The sequence below is a fragment of the Camellia sinensis genome, chromosome 4 (genome assembly GCF_055761805.1).
Source record: "Camellia sinensis isolate YWXY chromosome 4, ASM5576180v1, whole genome shotgun sequence".
In the NCBI taxonomy this organism is placed as follows: Eukaryota; Viridiplantae; Streptophyta; class Magnoliopsida; order Ericales; family Theaceae; genus Camellia; species Camellia sinensis.
The window spans coordinates 40218724-40227024 of record NC_138964.1 but is presented as its reverse complement, the minus strand read 5'-3'; the positions used below and the strand labels follow the sequence as shown (position 1 = coordinate 40227024).

General features: G+C 32.1%; 1 long non-coding RNA gene across 1 annotated transcript; it reads right to left on the bottom strand.

Moving 5' to 3' along the window:
• Nucleotides 1-4698: 4698 nt before the first annotated feature.
• Nucleotides 4699-7934, bottom strand: LOC145824585 (uncharacterized). The gene is made up of 4 exons (XR_014366364.1): nucleotides 7785-7934; nucleotides 6957-7001; nucleotides 5481-5648; nucleotides 4699-5171 (listed from the first exon to the last, which is right to left on the bottom strand). It is a non-coding gene; the product is annotated as an uncharacterized LOC145824585 (long non-coding RNA).
• Nucleotides 7935-8301: the final 367 nt, after the last annotated feature.

Below are 8301 nucleotides of genomic sequence, written 5' to 3'. Positions count from 1 at the left end.
GTATAGACCAGTGGGTGGCACACGCGTTTGAGTGTATGATTCGAATAAATAAGAATAAAAATAAATGATAAAAAAATTAATATTCTAATACGTATATGTTGCCCAAGTGATGCGAGACTTCTTAATGAAACCGAAGGTCTTGGATTCAAACATCTTTCAACACTTTATGTAATTTTTGTTTTTAGGATAAAAAAAAAAAAATTATGCCACGTGGCATGATGAGAAGGCTTGGTTACTAAATCTAGCCTTCACTTAATAATAATATAGATAGATAGATAGATAGATAGATGTGTATATCTTCTATACTTGAATTTATACTATTATTAAAAGTGAACAACTCACTTGATTTTATGAACCTCTTTCTCTCATTTTGCCAAGTGACCTTATCTTTTTGTATCAAGTGTTAAAAGTGAACAACTCACTTGAATTTTGAACCTCTTTCTCTCCTTTTGCCAAGTGACCTTCTCTTTTTGCGTCAAGTGTCGATTTCCCTATTCACAAGGGAAAAAAAATTATTGTTACACAATGGGGCCCAAGACCTCAACCAATGACCATTAATTGACATAATAAATAACACTTTTCACCACTTAAATAACATAAAAAATATATTTTAAATTTAAAATTAAAATTTATATTTTAAGCATACCCATCAAGCCGGCTCACATTCCTAGTATATATAGATGCATGCAAATAGAGCTAGAAGTAGTTGAAAAAAACAATTTAAAAATCGAAGTTAGAGGGAGAGATAAATATTGTTCAAAGAATTTTGTTGCCAAACAATATATCCAAATAATCAGAAGCAAACCAGATTAAAAAAAAAAAAAAAAAAAAAAAAAAAAAAAAAAAAAGAAGTTAGATGGTGATGCAATGGGTTGTAGATAATTTGTTTTGTTTGGCTATTGTTTCATACCATCTAAAAAACCTATACTCACTCATTATTAATACTACAGAGTTTCTCTTCTCTCACTCTCTCTCTCTAATATCATAATGGGGTCTAAACCCATAAGATTGTAGGCAGACTGGCAGGTTCGGGTCAACCTTACCAGCTCTAGAAAATTTGTAAAAAGGGTTCGAATTTGTTTAGCTTTCGTTTCCATACAAAACTTGATATATTTGATTTTTGTTATCTTCCATGTTTTGCAAATATTTTTAAAATCCTAAAAATTTATAAATGGACAATTATTGTCGTTGTTCTACCCATCTTTCAACATTTTCCTTCCTCTCTCATAAGTGCAATTTGTCATGTGTGTTTTCATTCTTTATGCTCACCAACTTATGTGTCGACCGAAAATAAATAGAAAATTCCAATGAATGTTTTGTGATAAAATAGCTCTTGCCAAACTTAACTCATAAATCTATAAAGTTCACACGCAGAAAACAGTTTACAATTAAGGTGTCATTTGGCAAAATTTGTAGTTTATTGTTTTTTTTGTTACAAGAAACAATAAATATGTTTATGTTTATTTTTAGTCAAAAACGAAAACAAAAAATATATTTGGTATATAAATATTTTAAAATTTTATTTTGAAAACAAGTGAAAATGAGAGCTATGAGAGGTGATTGTTGACTGTTAAAGATGGTGGCTAGAGGTGATTGTTGGCAATGAGAGGTAATGGCTAGAGGTGGTTATTGGCTAGAAGTGATTGGAGATGATGACCGGTCAATTGCCTAAAATTGTAATTGAAAGTGGTTTTCAATAAAAAGTTGTGGCCAAAGATCATTATCGCCAGTAAGAGGTAGTTTGTGGCGGTGGAAGGTAATTAGTGGTTCAAGGATGTGCGGTGGTTCAAGGATGTGGTGGCCGCATTGCTACAAAATCATAAATAGATCACGGATTTTAAGTATGATATATGTTATTTAATTACGGATTTTTTATTTTGTCAAAGTATGATCTTTGAGAGTGTGATTGTTAAAGATAATTTTTATCACACTTTTTGACCGTCATTAAAAGATAATTTCATCACGTGTTTTGACCGTGATAATAAACATTTAAATTATAAATTTTAAGTGTGATTAATAATCAATAAAACCAAATATTAAACTTAAATAATCCATGATTAATAATGAGATAAGATCACAATTATATATATTTCTCATTACAGTTAGCGCGTGTAATAAAAAAAGGATTCAACCACAAAATGTGACTATCAATTACCGCGTATAAATCGTGATTAAAATCTAAACAAAACTAATATCTAAAATATGACCAATATTATTTGTACAAAAATTTTCTTTGAATCACAACATTGACCACATATGAATAGCTAATAAAATTAAGGAATACAAGTTTTTTTGCTGTGATTACACAATAAAAATCTCATTAAAAAAAAAAAAAAAAAAAAAACTTAGGGAAAACTCAAAGTTCTTGAATATTCTGGCTTCTTTGACCATATTTTCCATCTCTCCAAGCAATTTTTTACCAGAATAATAAAAACACAAATTAGTTTAGAAGTCGCTAGAAGCATAGAAATAAACTTACACATGTTCAAAATTAAAGAAAACAAAAATTAGAAGGAAAAAGCTTTAAAAAGTTTATAGGATTTATCAGAGTTTGAATTAATCAACTAGACCGAAATTAAATGCAGGGGTAACATCATCCAAATACATCAACTAGATAGGTAAGGAAAAATATAAAATTCTTGATAAGTGGTCTAAGAACAAAGAAGAACAGATTAAAATGGAGAGAGAGCTGAGCAATACACTGTTTGGGACAATCTTCTGTGTAAATAAAATAAATTAAAACAAAACCAAACAAATAAATAAATAATGTACCGAATTTATTTATCGAACCGAATTAAAAAATTCAAAGACCAAGCCGAGTGTGTGACACTCTGTCCTTAAGACAGATTCGCCCCGCTATGGTGCTTACAGTTATGTAGCGTCTATCTCCCAGGATACAATGATCTTCACATTTGTAGTAGCACTCCAAACAAATTTATACGGCGAACCAAACCTGTGTTCTAAACTCTCTTTTTTTTTCCTTAAAATTATAATGAAGAATAATACACCAAAAGAGCAAAGTTGGACAAAAGAAAGGATTTTTCCAGACTGTTTTGGATCATTTCGTGATGTCCAGACTGCTGGAAAAGGATATCCATTTATAGGCAACCTAGTGACTGTTGGGACAGCCCGAACAGGTACAAAAAGAGGTCAACAGGTGCCATATTCAAAAGAACAGATCTGCAGCAGTTTTATTATCTGTTTGGCAGTTTTAAAACTGTCTAACACTGCTGAGCAGTTATCCAATCTGTCTAGAACAAATTGATCCTGTTGAACTATGTTTTGAATATGTTCAAATCTGCCTAGCAGATTTAAATCTGTTTGAAAAACAGAATCCGTCCAAAATTTGCAGAAAACTGTTTTGGACAGTTTTGAATATGTCCGACAGTTTAAAAACCTGTTTAACAGTTTGGGAAAACTGGAACTCGGAGGCACGATTATTGGACAATAAATTTGAATTTGAAATAATTTCCTGCAATAATTTTTGAAATAAATTCAAAAGAATTTTGTTCAAAAAATAAATATTAGAACGACCCGACCTACAACCCACACCCGCGCACGGCACAGCGGTGGCGGCGCGCGTGTGGTGGTTTAGGCTAAGGTTCACTTTGAACATAACTCCTCCCTTCTACAAACTTAGGATGCCCCTTGGAGCCTAACCCAAGTGTTGTAGTTTAGAGCTTATATACATAAACAAGCACTATTAAAGTTTCAATGTGGGACAACCCATTAAAAGGAAACCCACATTTAAATATTTAAATGTCCATTCCACGAACCCGAAAACGATGTCAAGTTCCCATTCACTTATAAATGGTTTAGATGAACCGTCTTCACCGTGTGACTTACCATGCGGCAAAGAACACGTCAACTTTTCGGACCCACTCCAAAAGACGTTTGGGGCTCACTCCATTTTAGGCTCAAAGTTGACCAAAATAAGCCTTATAAACCAAATTTTCCAACATACACTTCACAAAAGAGGGACACTAGTGTTTTGTTGACATGTCAAGCATTTTCCAAGAAAAACAATATCACAGAATCACATTACTCTCTTAATCAAAATGTAACACGATTTAGTCTCTCCCTAGAGAACAGCCCTTGGAGTTGGGACCAACGAAATAATTCAAACTCCATAATGTGAAAAATGGAGAAAGGGTAGTTCATATAAAAATGAATTAGGGTTCAGGTTAGGGATGAAAGAGCACTAACGTAGTGCTTGGCCAATCCCAAAATAATACAAAAGCCTCAACTTCAATATACTAAAATTTCATTGCTTCAGCTGGCAATAACAGATGATTTTGTCCCTAGTTAGTGCTTAAGTTGATGATAAAACTTAACCCTTTCCATTAAATAAATAATAAATAGAACAAAAACTAAGGTTATTAAAATTCAATACCAATTGAAGTAACGGAGCAGCTAAAAATAAAACCTTATGCTTGACAATGGGAAAGGGTCATGAACTTTAGAAGATGAAAAGATGGTTCATTAATCTCAGAACATGGTGCTCTATATGAAGGAATGAATCACAGTTGGGATGAGATTACAATTAAGAAGTTAATTGTAACTTTGACATAAGACCCAACTATGTTTGCCATTTTCAGAGTGGTGTGTTACAATTATTGCCTCCTCTATGAAAAGAAAAAAATAAAAATAAAACAAATATACTATGATTAGTGTAAACAATCTCTAAAACATTATGACTAAGCAAGAAGCTGAACAGAGGCACTACATTTAAATCAAAAATGAAAAGGAATCAACATGAAGAAAGAGCACATGAGATCACCATATACATAGGAAAATTTATGTGTGTATATATATACACACAGCTACACAAAGTCACAAACATAGTAGGGAAGCACTTTGTAAAGGTCTTCTAATAAACTATATTTGCATTCAAAAAGCCACCTAGAATTGGAGACCTAAAAGAAGTGACAACAAAGCAAAATGGATCAAAGGTCGACAAGATTTGAGTCAACTTGCTTGGCTAATAATGCAAAGATATATTATAATTATAGGCAGCTTCCATGCATGCAGCTAATTGTTGGTTAGTGTGTTTAAGCCGTGGGATACCTGGTTTATTAGGTACGCTAGTGAATGCTCTTGGCGAACTGACGCTTATAAAAACAAGACTTCGACTCAAGCTATTCAATTTCCTTCTTGGAATTTTGTTTCTCCTGTAGAACAAAGAATGATGTCATTAATGAGCACTTGAACAAGTTCATGGATGAAAACAAAGCAAATGATCATAAGAACTTCGCTTGTTTACAGCCCTATAACATGAACACTAGGCATGCAAATGAATGAAGCATTCACAAACTAAAAAAATATTCATCAACAACATCAAGTTTCAAAGCTTGAATAAGACTTGGCTAGAACATCTAAAGAATGAGAAACAGATAAAACTATCATACAGAGTATCTAAAGTCAGTTACAAAAGAAGTGGCAATTCCTATCATAGAGAGATACAGACTGGAATAGAATACCTAGATCTTCCAGAGTTACTGCTTCAACTGATTATTCAGCTCTCCCTGCTGAGCCGCACATGCTGTAAAGTTGTAGAAACACCAAAGATTAAGTGCATGTCTGTGTATCCAACCCAAATTACCATGTAACAGATAGTAGTGCACGACCCAACAAGCTACAGAAGTTAGCTGCAAAAACCAGAACACATGACAAACGCAAATTACTGAAATCAAAAAGGAAAGAGAAAAATGAGAACCACAAATAAACTTTAGCTAAAGATTCTAAAAGTTTAGAGCATCCCCATGAACTATGAAGGGTCATATCGCTGCCCAAAATTAAAAAGGCAATGACACTAACCTACACGCATATAAATATAGACACCTAGATTATGCACTCACATAATGAGATTAAATTATTAGAAAGTTAAAGCACCTAGAATTAATGTAGCATGAACGCTCGACGTTCAGAAAATTAAAAGCTCAAGTCACATATGATACATTTGAAATATATGTAAATACTCAATTTATGGTGTACATCAGCCTACCTTGATACATGTTTATTCACTTACAAGAACTTTACCTTCTTATATGAAGTAAACATTTCGGAAGATAAAAAAAACTTAAATAAAATACCGTACATTGAAATATATGTAAACACTCTAGTCACACAAATCGTAAACCTACCAAATTTAGCATTGTCATGAGTTATGGCATACATCAGCCTACCTTGATACATGTTTATTCACTTGTTGTAAGAGCTTTACCTTCTTACAAGAACTAAATATATGCACATGTCTCTGGACCTTATTTCTGCCACTAGCACCTGGTTCAGGAGAATAATACTTAAATGGGAGCATAAGCCAAAGCACCTGGTTCAGGAGAACTTTGCTTGCCTAGTGCTCATGTTGTTGATGAAATTTGGTAATGCTTCACTCAATACAGAGAATATTCCAAATGCTTCACTCAATGCGATGAAAAAAGTGTTTTTCGCTTGATTTGATAAGCATTTTATGAAAAGGTTGGAGATGGATTTTGAGCAATTTTTCATCAAATTTAAATTTAATAGGGAAAAAAAAAAGTTTAAGGATTGAAAAAGAAATTTTTTAGTTGCAGCAGAGCAGGCTGATAATTTTTTACCCTATAATCGTCAGCCAAAAAGGTTAATTCAAATATGATTCTTCATGTAAGAAAGGAAACCTGGAATTTGACTAAACTTTGGAAAGAAAAGTAGTCTTACCTAATTGACTGTGGATAACAGATGCAAATACAATGAAAACTTAAGAGCCATGATAAAGTGACGATTGCATTTATAAGGTAAAATGCCTATCTTACAGCAGCCTTGGCCCCATCCATCTATCTCAAAACTCCAGGTCTGGGCTCCACTTGCCCATTAACAACACAAATCCATTTTCTTGGAAATCATTCATCCAGAATAATCATCCACATAGATGAACGAACAAGGAATCATAAATGAAGAAAAAATAAATTCCTACTTACAGTTCCAGATTTGATAAATTCCTTGTATCTTTCAGTCTTCCAATCCTATAGATAAATAACCCCAAATCAGTCCATAAATATAGGCAACTAATTGATGATACAGATTAAAAAAAAAATCTCTTCGATTCGGAGGAATTTACAAGATATTAGCATAAATATAGCCAATTCATATCTGTTAAAGACCATGATCTCTTCCCCCTTTCCCCCCAATTCTTCTCTCCAATAGGAGAGCTTTAAGAATAATTACGACAAAATTGCTATTGGTAACTTTGAGAAACCCTCTCTTTGCTCACAAAAGAAAGAAACCCCACTAATTGAATCACCCGAAACAGAAAGAAAGGAAATTTTGCTTACAAATGCAAATCCAACTTATTGACTTACTTACATTAATTTTTATTTTTTTTACTTTTTTTAATTTCTTAGAAACCAAAAGACCAAAATCAAAATCAAAACTCAACTACTATCAACTAAAACCACGCAATCAAACAATGATAACATCAAAATTAAAAAACACAACTACAATCAGAATTTAAAAAAAAAATTAAAAAAATCAGTATTTAATTATTTCGATGTCGAGCAAGGATTTTAATGAATTGAATTCCAAGTACATGGAATTTGAATTCTGAAAAAGTTGGGAATAAGAAATACAAGAATCAAATATTCATGAGTTCAAGTGAGTCCCACTTAGGGGATAATGGTAATCTGTTAGGTGAAAAAAAAGGTGTTAAAAAGATTTGTTGAAGAGCTGGTGTTAATAATAAGTTTAAGAATATAAAAACTAATTCATAGAATCAGATATAGAATTTGTATAGATGGGCAAAATTTTACAGAAGTAGAGTTGTGGAGGTCGTCGGGAGCGCCGGAGATAGAGCCGGCGACGGAGGCTCCGGCAGAGCGAACGTTGGAACAGACAATCTTCAAACAAGAGGAAAGAAACCTCACAGAATTTTAAAAATAAATAAATAAATAAATAATTTGGAACAAGATCATCATTCACCCATTATATAATCACCGTTCAAACATATAATAAAAATTAATTTGATAAAAAGATAATAATAAATATCTAAAATATTTTTTAATTTTACATAATTTTATTTTTGGTGAGTAAAAATTATTTTTAAATATTCAAAAATATTTTTTATCATTTATTTTTGTCAAATTAGTTTACATTTTTTCAAATTGATCGCTTTGTCTTTGAAATTGAGCAATGATATCTTCAATTGTCTTTATTTGAAACAAAATTCAAAATTCAGAATCAAATATATCATAATTGAAAAGTCCTGATTAAAGTGACACGAGTCCCAAATTATAGAGTCTATTAATGTAATTTATCCAAATATATAAT